The sequence below is a fragment of the Aethina tumida genome, chromosome 1, assembly GCF_024364675.1.
Source record: "Aethina tumida isolate Nest 87 chromosome 1, icAetTumi1.1, whole genome shotgun sequence".
Classification (NCBI taxonomy): Eukaryota; Metazoa; Arthropoda; class Insecta; order Coleoptera; family Nitidulidae; genus Aethina; species Aethina tumida.
Window position 1 is genome coordinate 60,991,289 of NC_065435.1, and position 25,885 is coordinate 61,017,173.

General features: G+C 29.7%; 1 protein-coding gene across 2 annotated transcripts in view; it reads right to left on the reverse strand.

The window, feature by feature from the left end:
- Positions 1 to 25,885, reverse strand: part of LOC109598052 (alpha-(1,3)-fucosyltransferase C-like) — a 265,775-nt gene that overhangs the window by 212,130 nt on the left and 27,760 nt on the right. The window contains exon 1 of one of the 2 annotated variants that reach the window (XM_020013842.2): positions 23,401 to 23,410. The exons of the other annotated variant lie outside the window; for it this stretch is intronic. The gene's annotated coding sequence lies outside the window, so the exon portion shown is untranslated. Of the gene's footprint in view, positions 1 to 23,400; positions 23,411 to 25,885 lie in introns of those variants that run through there. 2 annotated transcript variants of the gene reach the window in all.

Genomic DNA, 25,885 nt, shown 5'->3' on the forward strand with positions numbered 1-25,885 from the left:
TTGTTTGTACTTCTACATGTATTTTTATTAATGTACATCTCAAAATATTGGTGATAAGAATAATGGATTGCAAAGCTTGACCACATCTTGAGAATCAATGACATTACATTTTACAATATGGCAATATACACCACACACGCGAAAGGAATGACGGCGTTCCAATATGCTGAAGAGTCTTCAATAAAAACTAAAACATTTTAATTTTCTACAATAATATTTCCATGAATATTACTGTTCCAATATATTATTTTGATGAACAATATATTATTAAATATCAATATTCTTAAATCAATATTATTGACAACATAATAATATTCAACAATCATGACAGGTACAATGGTGCTGTAAACAAAGACCGATAAATCTGTCGAATCTAATTGCTCTCTTTGTTATCTTAAAATAAATTTACTTTCTTCTTATTATTTGGGTTTTCATTGTTTGTACTTCTATATCTCAAAATACTCGCAATAATAATAATAAACTCCACCTCTTGAGAATCAATGAGATTATATTACAAAAGATGGCAATATATCTCACACACGTGGAAATAATGACGGCGTCTCAATATACTGTAGGTTCTTTAATAAAAACTAAAACATTTTAATTTTCTTCCATATTATTTCCACCAATATTATTATTTCAGTATACTACTCAGACGAACAATATATTGATCAATTTCAAATATACTATTGACGCAAAATATTCTTAAGGCTTCCTCCATACAACTTAATAGTGTTAATAAATAAAACTAAACGTACATAAAAATTTATATCACTTTTTAAACAATTAATAATAATTTATCTACAATAAGAAGTTGAATGATTGCACCTTGAAATAAATTTCCCTCTTCCTTTTTTGCTTCCTTTTTTTCATTATTAAACCTGTACCTACATTTTACTCAATATTCATCTCAAAACATAATAATAATAATAATGAACTGCAAACTCAATCATGATTTCATGACGTTGTGTTGTGGAATATGATGATATATCCCCAAGCTCGAAATCATAGTTGAAATTTTCAGAGCTTATTGGGAACATAATAGACTAATTTCGCTGAAAATTTGAAGCGAATTGAAGTTCAGAGAAAAAAGTTACAGCTATATGAAAATATCGATTTTTGAAAAATCAATCGACTTTGGATGGCCGTATAATAACAAAATCCAGACAATTAAGGAAAAAAATGGGCAGATATCAACAGAATATACCCCACAAAAAATATCAGCAGTTATTTAACCCTATACTTTGGAAGTTGTAGATTTGAGAGTATTTTGAAAACAGGTAAAATTTAATTAATTTACAAGAAGAAGAACAGAATTTCTACTCTTATAAGCAGATTAGTATCAATATTGAAGCATTAAAATTGATCATTATATAGGAGAAAAGAAGTTTGATTAAGTTTTAATCATTCATTTTTGCATATATTTTTTCATATAACTGTAAGATAGTAGGGCGTACATTCAAATAGTTTCTATTGCACCTTATGAAAATTTAATAAGCCAAAACAATCAAACAATTAAATTATAAAGAAAATGCTTTTGAAAACCAACAGAAATTTGTGTCATAATTTGCTCGGTAATAAACTCAAATTCCACTCGTACTTTAAAGAATAATGGTCCAGAAGTTCGCGTGATTTGCATATTTTCACGTATACTTTATATGTAACAGCGATTATAATTACCGTGGAAAGGCTTCGGTCCTCTTTTATAGGAAACTTGTGTAAATTGGGGTTCTCCCCCGCGATGTTTACACGCGGCGAACGAATAATTTGCCGGCCGCAGTTAATGATGTGTTAATGTGAATGTCATATTTTATATATTTTTTTGCGGACGTTCGTATTACAGCGGACCATAATTTTTGTGGTAACGTTATAAAATCCATTAAAAAGTTGTTATCATATTTAATGTTATGAAGAATGATTTTCTTTTGGGCAAATGCCAACCCATTCGCCCAGTTCCACTAAAAACAAGCGGTTTTTTTTAATGTATGGCTGTTTTCGTTGTTTTTTAGCCGGGATAATTGAAAAAAGCTGGATATAATCAAGAAGAATGAATTGAGATGTTCAAAGAATCACTTCGTCTTGACAAATGGCAGCAATTGTTAAAAGTGAAGCGTTTGTAGTTCTTTTTTTCTAGACGCCAGTCTAGTAAAATTAAATAAACACTTAAGTAAGAAATTCTCTACAAACTACAATAGAAGACATGTTTGATACTAAACAATTGAAAAAAATATTTTCAAGACTTGTTGTTGGTCTATTCCATTTCAAATTGATGCTGATTTTATATTTTGATGGAACCGAAATATGTTCGTTAGACACGTATTATTTTCGGTTAAAAAAAGTTCTGACAGCTTGGGGGCAATTTTGTTTTTAGAGAATAAATCGGTTTTTTTCATTCACTTTTTTTCAAACACGCATAATTTCGTTAAAAGCGAATTTTCACAGGATTTTTTTTAAATATATGCAATAGGTCACACATTTACAGTGATATTTCAAAAGTTAACCGATATTTTAATTCTCAAATTGTATTATTTTTTTAAATGTAAATTATTTTCCTGTACAAAGATTTTGAAAAACTATATAACCAAACACCGATTTTTTATTCCTAATTATGATTAAAATCAGCTGTGCTGATATCAAGGTACAACTTTTACCAATTTCTTTTTGTGACTCTTTGTTTACTGTATATAATTTTATAATGTCCAAATTTGTAAGTAAATAGTCCGTTTTAAAATATTGAATTGATATTGAATTTTGAAAATTTTTTCGTTTAATATAAAACGTATTTATTTGGCAAGCGTTTCAAGGCAATTATTTTTTTTGTGTATTTACCACAAAATAGAAAAATTTAAAACAATTTCTTATTATTTGTAAGTGATTTAAATATTTTAGTTGTTTTTCTTATTTTCTAGAGTCATCCGATTAAGTGAAGTTCAAACCAACAGAGCACATGGTATAATTCAGGGTGGTAAGCGTCAAGTCGATGTTGCAATACCGATGGGAACATAACAAAGTGTGATAAACAGTCTTGTAAGGTGACAAAGAGAAACGCATAATGTACATTGTGCGTTACGTACGGATAGGGTAGACTAAGGTACACAATCGTCAGGCAAAACCGTTACATCACCCAAAATGCAAGAAGGGACATCACATATGGGTCACCTTGATATTTCGTCTATTCCATGTCGCCACTGGTTTAAGAGTATTTATTAGAACCATTCGAAATCGATTTAGTGTCTAGAAGACCGCTTAGAAGAGTTCTTCTCACTGATGGTGGTGGGCGCGAGAGAGGAAATATTGTGTGGTCCAGTTATTAGACAACAACATATGACCTCACAGGATACGAAGTGTTCTTAACATGATGAGGGAACTTTGCATCTTCTTTTGCCATCGATGTCATCCAATTCCTCTCAGAAAGATTCTCTGAATCTTTCTTTTATTGGTCTTGTTTTCCCGAACTCAGTCGACAGTTGACTGGCATCTTTGACTGTCTTTCGCCTTTTGGTTCAGCATACCAATATATGACCCGCATATATGTCTTCCATACCTTTTTCATCCATATATGAATTTCCTCATACGTCTACCATTTGGTCATGATCTTCGGATCGGTGCCCGGAGAGGGGTTTTTAGTCGGTGAGATTCCGACACTGTCCCAGAATTTTACCAGGAGAAGATTTTCTCCTCTTTGTTCCAATATACCATTTCTGTTAATACATGGGACCTTCCTCGACTTCGAGAAAAGCAAAAGAATTGACGAGGCAACATAATGGTAGGTAGATGGGACGTCTTCGATTCGTTTCAGCCGCGTCACTAAAATTTTTGCCAAAATAATTGAAAGCACCTTCTTGAACCTTTTGGTCTCTTTAAAAGTAATATGACAACTTCAAAAATTGATATGCGAAAATAAAACAAACTCCTACTTCTATTGTCTATAATTTCGTTTAAATTCAAATTCAATTTTTTTGCAAACAAATTTTGTAACATATTGAATAAGATGTTCTTTTTTATATTTAATTTTGTAACAAATTGGCCTATCAAAAGTTTATTTATTCATTAAACATTCTGCTAATCCGCCATTTAAGAAACACCTTGTAGTCTTAATTGGAGTGACTATATAAATAGACGAAATTCGTTCCTCGAGAATAATTATTTTTATATAAAGGGTTGTAGCCAAGTGTTGGTTACTTAAAGCCCATAACTGGATTTATTTGTCATCTGTATAATTTACTTTTTAAAAATTTAATTTTAATTTTAATTGAAGCTATATATTAAGAAACTTAAACAATTTTATTAATTAAACATATGAAAAAAACCCAATATTTCGTGCGATAATTTTTTAATTTCTTGCCTCGAATTTTCTTTTCCATTGTCTTGTTATTGTTTTTAATCATTCCTTAAATTAATTTTGCATTGTGTTTTAGAGCGTTGTGAAAGAGAAATTTTAGTGGCGAAAGATAATATAAGCTTGGAGACATCATGTTTTAAAGTGATGTTAACGTTCTTCAGTTTTAGCCTCTCATTTTTAGGACGTCCTACAAATATATTACCATTAGTTTTAAATATAAGAAACTCATCACTGAATAGATGTCTATTCCAATTTTTCGATGAACAATGAAGGGTTTGTAGACAACGGTTATCTTTCTTTGTACCTTTTTAAGATCTTATTAAAACATTCGCCTTTGGAATTTTAACTTTTATGGTTTTTTTTTTTGGATTTACTGGTTCTTGAAAAGAGAAGACTTTGAAAGAGACAACCTGCGAGTGATATCAATTAGCTTTACACCATTTTTATAAAGATCAGTTACACAAACTTTAATGTCTGTTGAACAATTCAAGAAACATATTACCTAGATATCAGTTATCATAAGAACAAGTCCAAAAAATGTCCAGTTGAAAGGTTTACTTGTTACATTTATCACAGATAAATTTTTACGTTTTGTTTAACTTTTGATACTGAATATGGTACAACTAAAATTATCAGTTTCTTAGGTATGAGCGATGTCCTTCATTATTTGGCTACCCGGTATATAGTGAAAGATTTTGTAATTTATTTGCTTTTAATTGTTTTTCTCAAATATTTTGCTCAGAAATTTAAAAATTTGAGTTTGACCAATGTTTCAAATTGCCAATCGTATTGCAGCGAATCTAATATAAAGTTGAAGAGTATTTTTATGGACTTTCACAATATTAAAGTAAAAAGCTTAATAATGCTTTAACTATATACTCAAAATATTAAACTCAAAATCTTATGTACAATAGAAAAATATAAGGGGTGTTGTATTATTTTTTTAAAGAATCAACTTAGCGAAACAAAAAAATTTCGTTGCTTGCCATTTAAACAAAATAGTGTTCAATCAATAATTTAATGAAAAGAAAAATTATTAAAAAATATATCACATTTGAAAAATTTAAATTAGAAATTCTTTTATTTATTGTTATGTAAAAAATTATATAACAATATATGATAAATTATTGGTATGTTGCAGTAAAAGATAACAATATTGTTTTTATGAAATTAGTTAGTTCAAAAAAAAAAGGGTAATAAATAAAATAAAGTAATGGATTTATCCTCTAAAAACAAAAATGCCCCTATGTTGCCGGAAGAAAAAAATATTTTGTTCGCTTATGGAACAGTATCATCAGTATGACCAGAACGAACCAATCGATTTAAAATGTCTGCCTGCATTACTACTCCACACACCGCCTTTGTTTCAATACAGCATCTTAATTTTATAGTTTCCTGACACTCTCAGCTTCTTAACTCGGAACTGTGGTTTACAATGTGATTACATTGCAGCTGATCGTTTTAATTCAGTTTCGTCGCCGTCGACATTCTTCGCGCTGAAAATTAAAATGTGCAGATCGCCTGGCTCTTTTCAACCGACGAGCGACAAAAGAAAAAAAATGCACCGAGACCACATAAAGCGGACCTAATTAGATACGGCCGGTTTCTTGTAACTTATCCACTCGAATTGCCGCACAAGTATTTATGAAAATGCCCGCTTGCGAGGAGTTTGGAAATCTTTGAAGTACATCAAAATAAATGTTGTGTGGACCGTTTTCCCATTAAAACGCCCGAAGCGTGGGCAAGACTAGGAATTTTAAACAGGCGGCCTCAGCACAGAGGCCGCAAATAAAGCAAAATTAAATATGCAAGCGCCTGTAATAAAGTGTTGAGAACGCCGACTAGGATTTTTGTTCGCGGTTTTGCTAGGTGCTATGACGCTTTAATATTTTAGCCGCCGTAACGAGGTACATTTTTTATTAATATAAAGCGACGCGCCCGGCATAACCTGTGTTCTGCCAAAATACTGCTGATAACAATAATAGTAGTAAGTGATTTAAAAACGGTGAAATAACGTGATTTAAACGACTTGTTTTAGCCTCGTTTTGTTGCAAGCAAATTCTTTAATTAACTTTAGAAAAGTCCTTTGTAATAAATCATCCACGAGTTAGTCCACCTCAATTTCAAACATCGTGTTTTATTGTTAGATAACTCCAACTGTTTTGAACTTTTAGCAATGCTTTCAAACATATTCAAAATTGATTTTATAAGTGTTAAAATATGATCTCATATTTCGCATACATCGAATTTGGCTTATGCCTCATTAGTCAACTGTTCTTTTTTTGAACGAAAGAGGATAGGTGAGGAGGAGTGATGACCGTCGAAATCAAGCCTGGAGAGAAAAGGGTGCACAGCAACCACTCGCTGTCGCCAGTGAAGTGATGGCAGTGGGCAGAAGTGCCATGTATTGGGAATCATGTATGGAAGAAGAATATTACTTTGGTACATATTTCTCCTTCAATGACTGGTAAGCTTATAATTCAACCTATTTTAAAATCAATATAAGAGAAGGTAGGCCACCACTTTCCCCGGTATGAATTGTTGTCGTTTTTTATAATAAAATTTGTTGGTGGTCAAATTACTTTGACTTAAATAGTACTACTATTTATTTTTAACTTAATTGTTCTCTATTTGGCAAATGTCAAAAAGATTTAAGGACCCTTTAAAGATGTGAGATGTGACTATAATAGGTTAGTATAATAATAAATAATTAATTTTTAATTAATTTTAATTTTAAATCAAATTATGGCGTGATACAAGACTTTTGAGACTGAAAGTTTTAATGATTTGGACTTATGATTCAAACATTCATTGATTTGCCTTGGTAGGCCGTGGTAGTGGTCAATTTTGTTCTAAGGTACATTAAAAAAAAATGCATTAATCGTCGTAATTTGGACTCTAGATACACTATAAAAACTTTGAAATACGGTTGAGGAAAAGTTTGGGGTTCCTTTCTTTGGCATAGGACGATTACAAAAAATTATTAGAAAAACGAACCGATTCGTACATACACTGTGTCGCAAAATTATGGAATACTTTTAAAAATTAACAAAAACGAAGTATGTTACTTTACTTATATTATTTTTTTAAAATAAATTAATGGTTCAGTTTTAAAGAAGATCTATGAATATTTATTGAAAAAGAAAAAAATACAATACTTTAGAGAAATAATAAATATAACAAAATTTTAACATTTTTCAAGTTATGTTTATTTACACTAATATGGAGTAATTGTGTATTAATGATCTTTTGACAACGTCGCCTCATACTTAAAATTAATATTCGTATGCCCTCCTAAATTTCTATGATCTTTTCCTTTACTTGGTTTAAAGTGTTTGCTGGTGGTTGAAGTGCTCTTATTTGTCTTCCCATAAGGTCTATAGATGTTCAATCGGATTTAAGTCAGGACTTAAAGCTGTCAGTTCTTCAACGAAATATTTACTTTGTCAAAATAGTCTCTGACAATTCTCGTAGTGTGAGGTCGAGTATTGTCATGCATAAAAATAAACTCTTCACCAAAAAATGGAGCAAAGCCTTTAAACTTTCACCAGCAGTGACAACCAAGAACCGTATGTGCCTACAAAATAATGTCTTCCCAAACCATTAGCGATCCTCCACCAAAAGTATCTGATTGTCTCCATATTCTTCTACGACGATCAACGCTATTTAAAGAAAACCTAAACTCATCATTAAACAATAAATGATTCCACTTAGCTTCTCTCTAATGTAGGTAAGAGATTATATTGCCTTCCTTTATTCTTATCCTTACGGTTTCATGGCTTTTTCTTAGATTGGATTCTTAATTATCGATCTAGTTGTGGTGAAGTTATTCTTTTTCGACTTTGTCCAGGTTTTCCTTCGTTGGTACCTGTTATGTAAAATCGTTTAATCACTTTTGAATTCGCCGAATGTGTCGTATTTAGTCAATTTGATATATCATTTTGACTTTTTCCTTCTTCGTAAAAGGCACCGCACAATTGTCGTTTGAAATGTTGCTATTATTTGCTCTGTGATTCATTTTAAAGATTTGAAAAAGTAATCGTAAACGGTAAAATACTATAACTGTGCAAAACTAATTGTTTTAAAATTACAAGAAATGTCGATGTGTATTTTGTTTCAGTTTAACGGACGAAAATAAATATTATGACGAAAATTTTAGGATACCGTATGGCTAAAGTGTCAAAGTTAATAATTTAATATACAGGTCGTTTAAAATTTTATGTTCAAACTTGTGTAGATATATCATGAGAGATAAATTGAACTATTTTCCACTGATAATTTCCCAAAATTCATGTATCTGCATGATAAAAGTTGTTTAAAGTTGGTTAAAAGATAAAAAATATGAGATTTTCAATTGGTCAGCGTAGTAAAAGAATTATGGTTAAAATATATAACATTTTAAAAAGCTGCTATAATATTTACTAATACGGTAAATATATAATAATAATAACATGGTATATTGTATAATATGTTAGAAAGCAAAACTCGTAGTAGTATATAGTTGGTCTTCCAACATTATCTCAATTTATAAATTTAAAGCCATTAAAATATAATATGTTAAGTTTACTTCACTCCTTTAGACTGAAACTTTTAAACTGGGCCTTAATTCAAGTTGAATATTTTATTTCTTATAAATAGTACTGAATATTAAATTAAAAATGTCCTCCCTCTAACAAGACTGAAGACTGTCTGGTGTTTCTTTGAATTAATTATACTTTTTAATTATTCATCTGAGAATATAAATGTCTAATCGGGACCCACAAAGTAAACTGACATTAATAGTAAACTTGTAAAATACTGAATTCGTTGTCAATATAGCATGAATAATTTATTCTCCTTTTCTAATCTGTATTTAGATATTATAAACTGGGATGAATAACTGTTTCCCTTCTGTGCTAATCTGCCTACAGTTTAATTAAATTAGACTTTTTAATTATTCAACAATATATACAATGTACCATCTACTACTGTGTTGATCCAGTTTTAAAGTAACATTATATTAATTCTTTCAGTTGGATCCTTTCCCTGGTGTACAATTTCATGAACAAGCAATTTTCGATATCCATACTATTTCACCTTTTATTGAGTTGACAATCTAATGCATTCATTTAAACATTATGCTTAGGTCCTCACAGATTTCCCATAGCTATAAACACAAATAAAAACGGGCCCGAAGCAAAGTAATAACAGAACGAGGGGATATTACCATATTTCTCTCAAGCGGCAAATAAAAGAAGTAATTTTTTCCTTTTAACATAATAAAAGGCCATTCTCAGCGATGGCCGGGTGAAACACAAGCTCCAACGATATATCCAATAATTGGTCTTAATGCAAAGCGCGAAGGAAAGAAGCGGCTTGCAAACATGATTATGAATAATATTGCTTACATTAACTAGCGCCGTAAATATATACGGAGGATTGTCCGTAAAGCGGCCACGTTTATTATTTTAAGTTATGCTCCAAATGGAATTTGTAATAAGGCCGGGACCTTTGAAAGAATGAGCACTTTATTAAATTAAAGTTGGAATTTAGTACGTTCTGGGCACTATTAAAAATTTTTACTTAAAGGGAAGGACGACGATGTTAAGTAATGCACTGGCAGGATGTAATTTTGGCATCGGCCCATTCAAATTGATTAAGACGAATATTCATCAGGAATTTTAATAAATCATGCACAGCTGACGAACACTGTCTCCGATTTTTATTAGTCCACCAAATTAAAATTTACATAATGCGTATAAAGGAAAAACGATGTGGATGTAACCCGTTGGTTAACTAATAAAAATAATAAGAGGAGTAAGATGGTAGCTTGAGAGGCAATAAAACTAACACATTACTTTTACTTTTCTGCAATTTTGTATAGTTTTGGCTCCTTTATTCTGTCTTACCTTGGGAGGCCGGATAATCGAATCGCTTTTAGAAAAGTGCGTAAGTGAAGAAATAATGACACATTTTCGGGAAATCTGTAGTTTAGTTCAGTGTTCATATTTATTATAACTAACTTTTTGTGGTTATCTTTATCAATTTCAGAGTTCGACCGCCTAAGTGTTGGATCCTGAACGAGGCGTTTTCAGAATCCAAAAGGGGAGTATGTAACCAGAGTTACCTACCGGAACCGGGAAGAAACGTCAAGCTGTCATTGTATGTCATGTAGCTTCCAATAAAACGGTGTCTCTAATTGATTGTATTATTCTACAACGTCCTGCCTTTACAGGGTAAAATTACCGTCGATTTAAATTTAAACAAATCGATCAATTTGAGAACGATTTCCAGTAAGAGTTGTGGTAGAAAGTGGTAGAAAACGCAAGACTAACAGAGCCGTAGATAGAAACATAAAAATATATGCTGTTCGCGACCCTTTTATCAGCGCATCCCTTCTAAATCAAGAAATAAACGAAGTTGGTAAATATTATAAAACGAAGACTAAAAGAAGCTGGTCTCTGTGATAGAAAAGAAGCCCTTCATTTTTGCAAAAAATAGAGCAGCGAGACACCTTTTTGCAAGTGAACATGTGAACTGGACAGAAGAATAATGGAAAACAATTTTGTTTTCCAATGAAAGTCGGTTCCAATTATTCAAATCTGAAGGCATTTTATGGGTGAGAAGACCAATTAATGAAAGCTATAATCCTAAGTACACTAGACCTGCTGTGAAGCCTAGTGGAGGTTTGAAGATGTTTTTCTGGACTTGGCATGGACCTGTTAGTTAATATGGACAGGATAATGGATCTTTTTGATTATCGTGACATTTTGAAGAGTCATATGCTTTCAAAATGTCACTGGCCATTCAAATAATAATCAAACAAAAACACTATTTCAACAATGCACAGTATATACACATTGAACTTTTCTCTAAATCCATTCAATTTCACTTATAAGATATACACAGTACCATACGTCAGCTGTATAGCTACAGATATACTGCTATAAGCATGTCGGTGACGCGAACCCATAAGATTTTCCCCTACTAAAAAGTTTGTTAAAATTGTACAAAAAATACAAATAGTATTATAAGGGAGTCTTGTTTTTAAATAAGTATATATATATATATATATATATATATATATATATATGTCGCAGCGCGGTCAGGATTATCGGCCATTTCGAATATTAAATAACACGCAAATAGTCCTTACAATGTAATTGAACTAACAGGCACAGGATTACAACTAATAGTCAAACAATTAGGAGTCGTATGAAACGCGGTGATCCCGACGGTTATGCCAAGCCAAGCCAAGACTTCTACACAGCTTAACTGTCCGCCCTCGCAGGTCTCCTCTACCGTCACCCTCGGTTCGAGTACCATCCCCTACTACTTGCGTTTCACATGAACCCTCCGACATATATATATATATATATAGTAGTGCTCTCTATAAATTTAAATTGATTATTTATTTGCGGTCTCTTGCTAATTATAATAATTTGTCGAAGTGAAACTGTAAGAAAAATTATTCAACAATTGACTAATTGTTTCCTGTATTATTAAAAAATTACAGAAAATGGTCTAGTTTGAGTTTCCAATCTTATTGTCAACTGATATTAAAGCCAACCCGGAGGAAATTCTCTAATTTTAATTGTCTGCATATTAAATATTTAAATCTTTCCTGAAGAAGAAATGTCTGACATTACTAAAAAGTTATTTTGAAGTGAATATTTTAGAATGTATAAATGCACTAATAATAGAAAGTTGTTAACCAAAATTTTCAATACAACTTAATACTTTATTTATTCTAAGACGAAAGATTATGACATATGAAATACTGATATAAAACGAATATATCAAGCTTTAGAAATTAACACGACGAAATATCGATCTAAAGAAAATATAATAATTCAAATCGAAGTTCTTCATACAGTTCAAATATGTGAAACATAGAAATCTAGCAGTAAATCTAAATATTCGCTTCATCATAACATTTTTTATTATGTATCCGATCTTAATCTACCAGATCCTGGAATATCTGAACTGAATACAATATCGATTTATACGCAATATACAAATATAAATCTTTGTATATTGATATTATTTGTTGTTGAAAAAATTAAATTAGTTAAATGACGAATGTGACTGAAAGTTCTCAAAAAATGCATAAAATTTTAATTTTCTATAACTAATATTCAAATAATTTTCTTCCGATCGAAACGATATTGGACGTATAATTTACTCATTTTTCTTCTCATATTGAAAATTAGGTATAATTCATAACTCGGATTTCGATATCTTAATAACTCGAACCAAATATTTGGCACAACCTTTGATAAGTCGAATTTCTCCTGCCTCAGGTAAACTCCTTGAAGTTTTTTCTTTTTGATGATACCTATTTTATGTCGGCATTTCCTGTCGGCAACCAATTATCGATAGACTAGAATAATGCCGGAAACTCCTACAATTTACTTTATGGTGTTTACATGATTACAACATCTTAAATTCTAAATGGAACTACATTTTACTAAGAGTTTTTTCAATTAAATATGTTAAAGACAACCCCCAGAATGGTAATGCTTATATAAGAACTAAGTATGAAAATGTTGACAAAACTATTCTGAAATGATTAAATTAATTTTTTTGAAAATGTCTTTTCGTCAAACAAAGATAACTGACTTTTTTGAATTAAAATAAAAAAATTACATAATATTATGTATTACATATTTATCTAGCTTAAATCATATTTACATGATATGTATACATTTATAACTTTCTATGTGTGTATTTTATTTAATAACTCAAAGTCTTTTTTTGTGGCAAATCATGGCTCGAGTTATCGAAGTTCCACTGTATTATTATAGTTATTATTTTCGAGAGAAACGTGTTAAACACCGTTAGGTGATTAACTCACCTTTGTGACAAAATATTATTTAGATAGAATTTGCTTTGGTTATTCTGGACAACGATAAACGATCAAGTAACATGATAAACTTGAAATCACAAATTTATTATTATCTAGTTAAAATGAAAAAACAAAAAGAAATAAATAATACGATTTATGTGTTCATCACTCCCCAATTTTACCTTAAAAATATGTAAAAGAAAGTTTCCATACTTTTAAAACGAAAAAATAGGACGAAAACAAACAGCGATTTGCAGTTTGTAACGTCATAAATAACGTGACGTTAGTTTTCCTCAAAAAACACCCGTGAGTGCTGACTCATACATTACAAAAAGATTTTAGACCATGACAGAAAATGGAGTGTGATACATCTACCTCGGAAAGATTTTTTTTCGGTAATAAATTTGCGATCGATTTGTATTTAAAAATTTAAATTAAAAACACTGATAAATCTACTGGGGTATGCACATAAAATTACAGAGAAAAATATAACAATTCGAAATGCTAACTGTAACCACATTTATGGCATTTTACGAGAACGACATAATAATCGGTTGACCGAATGCGAATGCAGATTTAATAATTAAGAGAGCACCGTTTTCGACTCAATTCGCGCGGACGCGTCGTTACCAGCGAAAAGATAAATCAAAGTTTCCATGTTAACGTTTTTTTTATTTAGATTTCTCATTATTACGGCGCCGTTTTGAGTGATCGATGGTGAATCGTTTGTATTTGGTAAATATGTAAGCACACGCCGGCGTATGATGTATTGTTTTAATTTGGTTCGAAAGGTAGAAATGGGGATTTGCGAAATAAAAAATTGCCTACATTATGTCGTGATTAGCGATTAATATTAATGTGGGATGTTAATTTATTTCCCTGGACAACTCCAAAACGACCGTCTGGTTTAGAAACGTTCCGGCAAAAACTTGATTGATCGACCGAATTATATCACATTCATAATAAATTCTGTTCCGAGTGCAAAAATAAAATTGATTGTACTGTAACACATCCGCGGACGTTGGATAATTGTAAATTTCGCTCTTGCAAAGAGTCCCGTCACATAAAGAAAATTTAAAAAGTGGAGCTTATGCACGGGGTCAAATGCTTCACAACCGGGCCGCGTACATTGTCGAACATTAACCTTATTTGGACATATAAAATCTTTGTCTCCACGACGCTCTCCACTTCAATCGCCTACGAGATTCTTTGGACAGATAAATCTTTGCGCCAATGTCCTGACTTAACCGTTTTTCCTCGAGCACCAATTCAGATAAGGAATGGTCCCGTAATTCGCATCCACTCTCCACGTATGACAAACGGTCGCACCGATGACACTCAAAAATAGACGAAACGGAATGGCTTCGTAAATTCCATCGCGAAAATATCATTATGAAAATCGGGCCGACAAAAGAGGTATGCGCTTATAATAAGGGCCCGTCGGATGCTTTGATTGATATCGAACACGCTTCAAAGAACTGATCGGTAAAAAGTCAACTCGGAAACATCCTCCACAACTTTTACTACAATGGACAGTACGTTTGATTTGAGAACAATTGGAACGTGATATTGATAACAATCATACCTTTTTCTAAGCATCCTTTTAAAAAGACTATTAAGTGCAATTGTAAACATTCTTTTATGTATTTGTCAGTGTTTCAAATGTATGTAAAGTGTTTGACCTATTCATGCCGATCTTCACAATTTATTATTGATTAAACCAGACAACGCATGAAAAAAGACTTTAAGATAATTTTTCTATAAGATTAATTATACTGCTAATGAGGTTTTTGTAGGAAAAATTTCCTAGCGTACAAAAGTTAACGTTGGATATTGCAGACCAATAAAAAGATTTTTTAATTGTCTGAAAACAATGAGCTGTACTGATTCCAAAAATGCTATCAGATTTCGCCTACTAGCTCTAGTTTTTGAGATACAGGCTTTTGTATTTAGTTTTGCAGAAGTTATAAGTAAAGAAATAAGAGAAAAGATATCTTTTAGGGTCAAATTCAAAATTTCGTACCTAAAATTAAAGTCCATTAGTTATATCTAAAATTGCCGATGATTTATTTATCTCTGCCTTTCTTTGCTCAGCAAGTTATTGAGCTTTTGTACTAAAGTTGTAAAGTAAACGTAGCTGTTGTAAATCATTCCAATCAGAATTCTTTCATGTGTGGTGAAAAACTGAAATAAATAAGAAAACCTATTCCTACTTTTACCGAATAAAATTTGGCATACCAAGTACTAGTAAGTATTCTTGTTTGATTCAGCAAGAAATTCTGTACTACATTCTGAAGAAATATCCAATCCATCTTATATATCTGGTAGGTATATATATATATATATATATATATATATATATATATATATATATATATACTACAAATTTCTAAAGGATTCCTAAGTGTTAACATTTACAAATTAGAGAATAATTAAGTTAAAAGAAATAATAGTAAAATATCTTCATTAATAACGAACTTTGTCCATTGTCCAAAATGATTACAATATAAATTAGCAATTTAATTTAGTTCTTCGTATTTCCACCCCTATTTTGTGATAAAGGACTTACATGCTGTGTATGCCTTTTATTAGATTATCAATAAACTCAATTCCTCAACTGTAGCCTGTAAGAGGTTTGGAACACTCATTAGCAGATTTAAACATGCTCAATTAACATATCCGCGGAAAGTGGTGGCCACTTCATACTTTTAGTTTCATCTTTTCTAAGAGCGCATCGGACTTTTGGGATTCATGTTGATGTGTATTGTCGACCATAATTGGAATACTTTCGTATTGGTTCTACAATGGTTGAATTATAAAATTTATGAGCAATTTGTCTAGAAGATACAACCATATACCAAAATAGTTCTTCTTCCATACTTGTCTGCACCTCAGTATAATTCTAGGGTCAACAATCCTCTAACTTATTCTTTTTTCGAGCAAAAAAAAGAACTTTTGATCATTGAGGGAAAAGCCAATTTTGATGAAAATGGCCCCATTTCAACTATAATGTTTTGTGTCTAAGTAATAACTTACGCATACTTAAAGATTTTATAGATTGTAATTGACTAGTAACGTCTTCTGATAGTTGCATTCGAAATCAGTTGATATGTAGCCTGATAGTGACTATGGAGGTTGTTAACCACCTATTTCTCGTAACCATTTGGACTATGTCCTGTCTGGTAGTTATTATTCTTGGAAGTCTGTTTCGGTATATAATTTCTACGAAAGTAATTTCATTGCACCACTGAACGGGCATTGTAACCGTATTGGGATAAATGTTTTTGAAGTACTTTGCCTAGACCAACCATCCTTACGAAATATTTTTCGTAGACGAATTCAATTAGTTAAAGGACATTTTGTCATTTTTAGTGTTTTTGAACTTTATTAAAGGTTTGATGATATGCAACTAAAAACTTAACTGTTTAATTTAAATTGTGATAAGAATGAAATTGTTTGCTTTTGTTGCTGACTTTATTTTATTTATTTTACAGAAAAAGAGGTAAAGGTCATACATATACTACTTGAATTAAATTTAAACAATTAAATTCATCATTTATAGGGTCGTGTGAGACTTTTGAAATTGTGTCCAACTCTCTATTTTTATTATAGACAGAGTGTATATTATTAAAAAAGATTGATAATTATAAAGTTATAAATATAAAGTATAAATTTTTAAATAAAACTCTGTTTCTAGAATTATTTTATCTTTAGGTGTGAAACTACAGAAAGTTTAGAAATGTACATTGTATGAAGGTTTTTGATTTTGTATATTTTACTTTGACACCCTTTTTAAACCCATTTATCCAATATTTCCGCTCCCATAATTATTTTGCGTATAAAAATGTTTTCATATTTATTTATAGTTAAAACTGAGAAGTAAAACGACGTTGACTTTAATTTACACAATCGTTCGCAAATTTTAAATTTAGAATTTATTTAAAATAAAATATTTTTAATAGCATGTTGTGCATTTGAAATGTACTTTGCAATAAAAGTGCTTAAGATCTAACTACCCGATAGTTTGATTTTTTTATATCTATCTTTCTTTTATTCAACATGAAATAATCCCATTCGCTGTGCAATTTCGTCTTTTCAACAAGCTTGGAACTAATAACATCCTCATGTATCAACGTTATAAAATCTCGAGACGTTTTAATTTTCAGGTCAATAGAACCGTCTCATAGGAAATTTTATTCAGAAATCTTTTCATTTAAACTTTCGCAATTTCCTCAGTGAAAGACATATGAAACGTAATCTGGAACAAGAAATTAGCGAATGCAATTGCTCGAAATTGAGAACTTGCCCACCCCAAAGTAAATATTGAATTTAGAAAAGATGCTCAATGTGCTCTTAATGGCATGGACTCTTTATACTCGCAAAAGTACTTTTCTTTTCAATATAAAAAATTCCTTTCAAATGTTATCAGTGAGTTGGAAATGATTATGCAAAGACAAAAAATATGAGACTATTTGTTTTATATGGAACGAATGATTATTCATTATTTGTCTATAAAGTTGAGGCATCATTTAAAAGCAGTGGCGCCAGAACAGGGAGCAGGGAACAGAGGTGGCACTTGACAACGTTTATTAAAACGTGGCGAAAATGGTATTTCTTTACTTTTTACTGCCATCTACGTCTTCCACTACGAGTATTAAAACTTAACATAATAGAGATATTGTTGTAATCCAAGTTTTTATTTCTTAGCTTGAAGGAAGTAGCTAAAACAGTTTTGGTGGTTGTTTACAATATGATCAAATATTCGTACACACATCAACATATAGTGAATATTAAGCTGGAAATGGCATAGTTGGTCTCAGTAATCGATGCATTTAGAGGAAAGGCATTTAAGTCCGAGTAAGTTGATTTTGAGGAGATATCGAGGCTCTAGAACGGGTGGCAACGCCCCGCAAGGATGGCAAGGATCCGGTTATCTATCAGAATGATTGCTCCCTCGAACTGGCTATCGCCCAACAAAAATTCCGGAACGGCGCTGTTTTTTATCCGACTCACTGGTTTCGGTTAATGTTATCAGTTACTTTAACTTTTCTACTTGCAAACATCCAGATAAATTTATTTTATAACTGGGATCCCGTTTCGATTCGGCGGTTCTTTCTTGTGTTTCCTTCCGAATTGCTATATTGCCACTTAACTTTATTTACGGAATTGTGCAATTGGTACTATGCAATTTAACTAGTCACGTTTTTAATAGAACTGGAATCTTAAACGCTATCAATAGGAACGGTGAACAATAAAATATGTTACAATTTGGGGAATTTCTATACCCAATTGTAAATAACTGAAAGTGTGAGTAGTAAAATAAATATAAAGACATTGAGTGAACATTAGCAATAAAAAACAAATCGAAAATTAAAAAATAAAATACTTCTCTATTTAATCTTTTGACTCTTCTCTGAAGTAGAATATTATTAATTTAATGCGAATAATAATTCCCACTAAGAGAGGGGAACCCCCGTCACAACTAAAACTTTAGTGAGGAACAGTTAAGTCCGAGTAATATGATTTTGAGGAGATACCGAGGTTCGGAAACTAGTGGCGACGCCCAGCAAGCATGGAAAGGATTCGGTTATGTGTCAGTTGCTAACAGTCAGATAAATTTATTTTATAACCGCGATTCTGGTTGTCATCGGTTGTTAACAATAAAAAATATTCAAAATACACATGTATATCGTATAATTTTACATCGGGAAAGAACAAGAGTTTTATTTGTATTACTATTCTATTCTTCTTTTCTTTAATTCAATAGGATATTAAAATATAATCAATTAAAAGTCTAGTAATTCCTATTTCGCAAAAACCATTCCTATCTATTGACCTTTGATGAAATTGGACAGGAAAAAAAAATTAACGAGTTACTAGTTTCAAATAAAAATCTATTTTAAAATATTAACTCAATACTGAAGTCTAAATTATTATAGTAATACCAATTGTAAAAAACTCCTATGAATTAACTTTCTTCCTTAATGAAGTAGGATAATAAAAAATGATTAGGAATAACTAATATAAATGAAAATCTATAATAAATTATTTATTTAATATGAGAGTAAATTATTGTACCTTTTTCACACATACTATAATATAAAAAAAAAACTTATGAACTAACATTCTTTGATAAAGTAAAGTAATAAAAATTAAAAAATGTAATAAGAAATGAGTAATTTAAAATAAAAATCTATTGATCATATATAGGATTAGTATCCAGATTAATTCGGCGCCATTTAAATCCTTCCTTGAGTATTCCAGTGTAAATGCTTTATTACAAAGAAAGAGTGGAAATACGAGGTACTAAATTAAATTGTCAACTTATAGTGTTGATAATAAAGTAATCGATATAATAATATTTATTACATTTATATTTATAAGTTGTACTACTACATATTTATCTCAACAACGGCATATTTGTGTTTCTACCAGTGCTTATATTGAAGGGTAGTTCTGATCCGTAGAATGCTGATTAAATTATGTATTCAATGGTACTTAATTCATTTAGATTGAATGATGAAATTTCAATTTTAAGTAATAAAATTTCAGTTTTCATAACTCGGATAATACTGGTTTGCAACAGCGTCAAAAGTGGGAATTACGTGTAATTTCTATTTTATAGTTCGTGCCTCTGGATATTTAAACATTTTAGTCACATACCAGCAACTCATGAAATTGAAAAAATGGGGAGGCCACCACTTTCTCCAGATATAAATCCGATTGAGTATATATTGGATTACTTATCCAGATAAATTCGGTGCCATTTAAATTCTTCCTTGAGTATTCCAGGCTTACTACAGGCTGCAGTAGAAGAATGGAATAATATCCTTCAAGAATTGAATGATAACTTAATAGTAGGCATGCACAGTCGAGTAAATGCTTTATTACAAAGAAGGAGTGGAAATATGACGTACTAAATTAAATTGTTAAGTTATTATGTTATAGTTTTTGATAATAAAGTAATCAATATAATAAAATTTGTTATATTTATATTTAAAAATAGACCTACTTAGTCCAGACTAATTCGGCGCCGTTTAAATTCTTCCATGAGTATTCTAGGCCTAAATATTAATTCAATACTAGAGTTTAGAAATAATTAGTCTAAAGTAAAAATCAATAATAAAAAATTGCAAAAGTACTTATTATAAACTATAAAGAAATAAAGAAAGTTAATATTTATCGATGAAGCAGGATAACAAATAAATTATAAAGAAATAGTTCAATTTTAGAGATTACTTGATAAAGTAAAGTAATAAAAATTAAAAAATTTTAACCACATACTCACAGTATGCAGTATAAGAAGTCGATTTATCAAAAAAATCCAACAGGAAACGAGATAAAATTCAATATTAACGTCAAGTGAATTATAAAATTTTACTTCAATAATTCTTATTAAATAAGTTGGAAACACATGTACAATGTCAAAAGTTTTTAAAAGGGAAAACGATCAATCACAAATAATAAAGAAAATAAACTCAGTTTAGTTTAATCTTATTATACATTATAACAAGGGACCACTTAAAATCCGACATTGCCGGATGGAATGCTTTAATTCCTTTTTATTGTAAATTGCAAATTAAATTTAAAGCAGTCTTTTTGTTAATTCCTAGCCACTTTTTGTCTTTGTCAAACTAAATTTGTCTCAATCATAAATTTGTAACTCGAGACAGTAATAAATGTAAATTAAAATCGCGTTCGGAGCCACAGGGATCGTATGAATCGTCATGTATTACACAGAATATAGTTGTAATTAAGTTAAGAAAATTTCATGTAATCTGAACAGTGGGCAAAACTTTAACTTTGTTATGTATTCGATGCTCAAGACAAATTATATTTACAAAGTTCTAAAGACATATTCAGATTCATTATGTTACAGCGTATTTGTTTTAACCGACAGACGAAGCAAAATACTACATTTTTATTTCATATGTAGATCCTTCAAATATTTACAGAATCTGTTCCCACGGACCGTTATTAAATATATTTTCCTTACGCTAAACAAAACATAAAATTTAATATACAAATTCATGCAATGTTTTGTGCGATCCTTTTTCTTTCTCCCGAGAACTACGTGAATATGGAACTTTTCTCTTGCAGTCAAAGAATATACTGCTTGCAGTTATTTATTATGCTTGATATAAAACGTTAGTGTTTTCCTCTCACTTAAATTTCTTCAATTTTGTTTATAACGTAATTTCGTTCGTTGCACAAGAACACACATCAAATGTTGCGTAATTTCAGGCTGGCAATAAAAATATTGTACAATCATCCACTTATCCATGATTTAAGAGGGAGTAAACACAAATGTTCAATTATTATGCGTAGCAGTGTATGTTTAATGCCATTAAGCTTGTATAAAATGCTTTACAATTTTATTAAGGGCCTTTATGTTACCATTTTGGAAAGCCAGTTCCCGGATAAACAGGAAACTAGTTTCACAATAACGGCAGTTTCTTTCAGATAAATTTAGTTTATAACCCAATATTTCCGCATACAAACTTGTACCAACATTATCCCCAATGTTCCAGAACTTATTGATGGTATTAACGGCACTATACATCAGCACTTACCAATATTGCAACACTTCCGTAAACAGTATCAATCATATTATACGAACACATTTTTAATTTTGATTTTAAATTTTTATCTCTAGTTTAATATACATTGTTCCATGGCACTTTTCAGAATGATCTGACTCAAAATATTATTTACGACAAACTAAAAAATATTTACAATGCTAAATTAACCGTATATTTTATCATTATTTGAAATGGAGTTTCAAATGGAAAATTGTAATCCTAATAACAGTGAAATTTATATTAATCTAGTTTTTAAAAAAGCGAACTCGCAAAATTTTTTGAGTTAAAAACAATAATTACTAGAGCGTATAGAGCTGAAATTGCTACAATTAGAGAGTATTGCATGTGAATAAAATACAGTATTACAGTTTTATATAAAAAATAGGGGTGTTTTTAATGCATTGATCATAAAAAAAAATTGGATATGTTTAAACTTTTATAAATTTAATTTCTATTAAATAAAAATATTATAATGTGTATAAAGATTATGTTAATTAACAAAAATAACCTTTTTTTGAATTACAGTTATATTATTAGTTATTAGTGATATTTACTTTTACGTTTAAATGAAATAAAATATTTTTGATTCTTATCTGTATATTGATCGTTTTGGATGTGCGAAGGTATAAATTGTTGATTATTTTAAAATAATTTATATTCTTTTATTTTCAATGTCGAAATTTTATTTTTTTTATAATTTTTCAGAATAATTCAATTTGGGTATTTGGCATAAATAATTGCCTAAAAATATAAGCAGCATATTAACGATAAGAATAATTTTTACGAAATTATCAGATTCTTTTAATATTCTTATATATTTATTAATAAAATTAATAAAAATAATATTTAATATTACTATTTTATGGATATTTCATAAATTGTCTGAGATATCCAATTGCAGTTTTTCTCCATAAAATCTCGAAACACTCATAACAACCAAACGCAAAACCAACCCAAAAATTACCATTTTAACATAAATCATTGCCTAAAAATTTTGATAACAATAATAATTTTTATTAATTTAATTTTTTTAAGAAATTATCTTAATGTATTTTCTAATATTTAAATTTAAAAATAAATTAAGGTATTAGATGAAATTAATAACAATAAAAAGATTACAATAGGGCATAATTACTTATTATTTAGTTTATATCAATAAATAATTTCTATTATCATCAAAAAATTAACATTGTATTTAAAATTATTATTTATTTATGTCGTATGCGCTAATTAACGTTTTGAAACAACTGCCAAAATCAACCAGTTTGGGTTACTCTGTAACTTCTTTCTCCCTTTTAAATTCCTAATAAAAAGGCTGTCGACGACTTGGAACAAAACTCAAAAACTACGCAATCAATCTATTACAAATTTTGGGTGTGGATTAATAAATGTTTGATCTTTTACATGACATTGTTGTCAAAATTGGGTCATTTTTTATCATGATATTGGCTAACACTATTATTCAAATTTATGTGATGTAAATATATATTTTTATCTCATTCCAAATTATTTAAATAACAACATTTTTACCTGAAAATCCTGATACTTTTTTGCTTATTATTCGGTAGAATTCAATACAATTAAGTATAATATAATATAATTTTCATTATCTGACAAATAAAAATCAAAATACTTTTTACTACGTAAACTTGGTAATTTGAATGGGTAATTTGTATAAGTAATGAAATATTATAAAAAATTATATTTTATTAAATTATCATTTAAATATAATAATATAGTCATCATCTTTAAAGCGAAATTTATTTTTTTGGCCCTGAATGTACAATAAAATAGCAGGTTTTTTTAAAATCGCCTGTTTTAATGAATATCGAGATTTGAAAATCTTGTAAGAACACTTAACTTAATATAAAAATTTAATTATAAAAATACACAATATAATTTTTAAAAATTTTATATCATCAGGTGAATCTCCGTATCCGTGAAGAACATTAAAAATAAACGAGCAAGCTTTACAATTTTATTGCATTCTTCATAAAAATTTTTCTCGTACGTAGATTCTGTAGAAAAATAATTTCTTTTAAAATTGTTTTAACTATATTGTCTTAAGATGTCCATTGTTTTAACTTTATAACTGCGCCAAAATTAGAAGCAGTAAACCGATGCAAAGGCACAAAAATATGAAAAAATATCAATTGTGGCAAATACAAGCAAAAATTAATTAATCTTTAACGAAACATAAAAACAGAAATTTAATAAAACAACTTACCTATAATATTTTACAACAAATTACACTTTGACATACGTCTAAAATATGACTAATTTGTTTCTTTGCTTGAAATTGATGTTTCTTCAACCACCAAAACTGAACTAACATCTCTCATTCCAAATATATACTGAATCGTACCCATTGCCTTGATCACTTATTTCACTTATATTTCTACACAAAAAAGGTCATATGCACTGAATTATATTACTCGTCACTCTGGGGATATCTTTCGTGGCGACAAGAGTATGTAGTAAATGCAAATTCAGAGCTAGGGTCACTATGGTACACAATCAAAATCGAAACAAGATTACCATTGAGATCATTTTTTTAATTATTAATCGATTGTAAATTGATATTCGTATTCGTATATCATATTTATACTTGTTTATATCATAAAATCTTATTGGTTTACATTAATACGACAATAAATCACAAAACTCTAATAACAGTATTAATAAAAAGCCAATAGCTGAATACATTATTATATCTTTAATATATATTATTTTATTGTAATTAATTTTGTATAATTTTATTTAATAAAAATGTATTAAGGATTTATTACTATTATAAATTTCATAATGTATTTACAACGAGTAAATTTGCTATAATTATGATCTCTATAGTGCAGTCCTGTTTCATGCAAAAAAATTTGCCCTCGAACATTTTAGAACTGAAGGTTTATTTAATTTTGTGGTGGCAGCACATTACGGGCTATCTTTGTTTTGCATCTCTAGTCGGAAGTAATAGTCGAATAAGAGTACACGTATTACAATAATTGCAACTGGTTAATTTATATAAGGTAAATAATTTTTATTAACATCAAACATTTTTAATGGATAAAATTATAGTAACTTTTTATTTTATGTCTTTCACTACTCTCTGTGAATTTAAATCGATTATTTACTAACCGATTTTTGCTTATAATAGTTTACTGTTAAGTAAGTCAATTGTTTCTGGCCAAGTGGTAGCTTTGAAACAGTTTGTCTGCGTTCGAAAAACTGGATAATTCATTGTCAAAAATAAAATAAAGTCTTATCGTCAATTGAAATTAAAGCAAACCTGGAGGAAATGAGATCTGATGAAATTAGTTTAAGGGCAGTGTGAAGACGGTTTGTTTGTCCGCAAACCTACAAGAAAAATCCTGATATATATTAAATAACAATTTGTCGTATATTAAATAAATGAAAGCGACCTCAAACACAACTCGAGTGTTTGCCTCAGAGGCGGGCCAAAATTAGAAAATAAAAAGGATACTATACGAAGTGTTAATGTTAAATTAAATAACACATATTTAATCATTAAAAATCCCTTTCATAATTAAAGTTGCTATATTTATATCTAGTTCAATTCAGAAAAGAAGTTACATTTTATAGAAGAAGAATAGTAGTTTTTATAATACTGTGTAAAATAATAAAAGTAAATTAATATTATTTTAAAAGTTCCCATTAAATAAAAGATATTTAATTTTAAACATTTTCTACAATAAAGACCGGCACTGTATATTGAAACTTTATTTGATTTATTTGCTATCTTTAATAATGTCCAGAATTAGCAACTGTGCCAAAAATAATTTTAATATTTTATTTTGAGTAGTCATTTAAGTTGATAGCATAATATAATCTCAAAATGAGCTTCATATTTAAAACAAAAATTGAAGCGACAATTTTAAAATTTCAAAATGTAGTATAGAACAATAAATTTTTCCACTATCTCAGAAATTGCATTAAGTAAAACACAGCAAGCAGAATTTTATTCACATTCTACTTATTGTCTAGAAAACAGTCGTACAAAGAGCGAAAACTTCCCCGAAGCGAATGTTTTACTTCTTAATAAATAATCGTCGTCTTTGACACAATTTTTCTCCCTCTATTTGCATTAAGCTTGTTTGATGAAAAAGAAAATACAGT